Consider the following 2,015-nt stretch of genomic DNA (forward strand, 5'->3'; position numbering starts at 1 on the left):
GATGGATTGACTCAGTAACTGGAGAAATGAGATTATGTCTTTAGGAGATAAAGAGATTGGAACAGGATAGGGCGGGGTTCAGAGCTAATGTACATAGGTTCACTATGAATCTTAGACAACTCAATGGCATATAACAACAATATCTCAGTAATATATGCAGTCCCTTTACTTAATATACTGTTATTGTTATGTGCCATGGTGTTTTGAGTTAAGCATGACTCATAGTGACCCTATGTACGACAGATCTGAAGCCTGTCTTATCCTGTGTCATTCTTAGCATCTCTGCCACCCTTGAGCTACATTGCTACAGTCACTATCTCAATCCATCTTCTTATATCTTCCTCTATTACTTATAGAGTGAGGTACATATTGAATGATTGAGGGACTAGATCAATGGCTATTAGCATATTCTTTCCCAAGACATAATCGTAAAATGAAAGCATAAATTATCTCAATATGTGTTAGAAGTCAAAAGCTATAATTAGTGACTAACATGTGTATTTTTTATTATTATTATTCGTCCTGACCCAATTTACTTTTTACCTAAGTTCCATTCTAAAAAAAATGCAAAAGTAGAAGTAAAACTCTACTATGATGCCTATCTGATGACTTAGTGGTAAGAAAGTGCATTGCCCACCTGTAGGCGTAGGGCTTGAATCCATCAGCTGCTCTCTGGGAGAAAGATGAATGATCTCACATGCTATTTGAAACTTTGATGGAGAGTCAGCGATGAGTTGCTTCCAATTAGAAGAGACGCAATAACAACATTTTAAATAATAACATGCTAAAGTTGAAAAATGAAACAATTTACCTAAGACCACAAGTTTAGTATATAAAAATTCAGGATCCAGATTTACATTATCTGATACCTCAGATGTTGTTTTTAAACACCATGCTCTGTAACCTGACATGTGTTTCTAAGTCAAGCTCTAGGTCTAGGCTCTGCCACTTCCTAGCTGTGTAGCCACTTATTATTTTTGAGTCTCACAGTCTTCATGTAACTTCATTTAATGTTTCTGTGAATTTATCATGAGACAATGCCATTAAACAGTGCTTGCACATTATAAATTATAAATGCACTATGCATTGCTTATCAGTATTATTAGTGTTTTGATTATACAGATAAAAAGTAGTTTCCGTTTGTGTAATACTATTGTGAATCCTTGCCTGAACACCAAATAGATTTATGTGAATTTGTTTCTCTGCTTATTTTAATCTTGCTTAAAATTCAATTATAAAAATAATTAAGTTGCATTTGTAATGGTCCTTTTGTGTGTCTATCTTTCTTCTTGCCTGGATAGCCTTTAAGAAAAAGGATTAAATCAAATCTATTTAATTTCTGCCACAATGCAGTATAGAAGATATCCAGTGAAAAGTTGGTTATAATAAGAAATAAATGAATGGATAAGTGATACTAAATCCTACTTGAGTTAGACTATGTAATTATTCTTAGAGTATATGGAACTGAATCAATGTGTTCTTTTTACTAAGTACATTTTTCTCCAATATATGTTAGAGGCGTTGTTATGTGCTGTTGAGTCACCTGTGACTCATAGTGACCTTATGTATAACAGCTCTGAAACCTGCCATGCTGGTAGAATTTTTAAATTTCCTGTCCTACATTTTATCAGAAAAATGAGAGAGAAGGAATGGGAGAAAAAGAGATGAGATAATGAAAGCTATGATTGTCAACAACACATGTAGGAATATATGTGATGTAGTTGGTGTGTGCCATTACCTTGGAATTGACTCATTGCTGACCCACCAGAGGGTTTTCAGAAGCTGTGGGCTTCATGGGAGGATATTTCCCATCTTCTATCCACAGAACTTCTGGTGCACTCAGTCCACATGTCTTTGCACAACTCCTTAGCACTAGACCGCACTAGATTTATAATAAACAAGTGATGTTGTAATTGTGTACTGTAGTCAGTACTGACCCATAGTTGATCTTGTGGTGAGTTTTCAGAGATAGTTAATCACATGGGAGGAAATTGTCCATCCTTCTCCCATGGAGT

This window comes from Elephantulus edwardii, unplaced genomic scaffold (genome assembly GCF_000299155.1).
Source record: "Elephantulus edwardii isolate Elephantulus edwardi_28Jun2011 unplaced genomic scaffold, EleEdw1.0 scaffold00025, whole genome shotgun sequence".
NCBI lineage: Eukaryota > Metazoa > Chordata > Mammalia > Macroscelidea > Macroscelididae > Elephantulus > Elephantulus edwardii.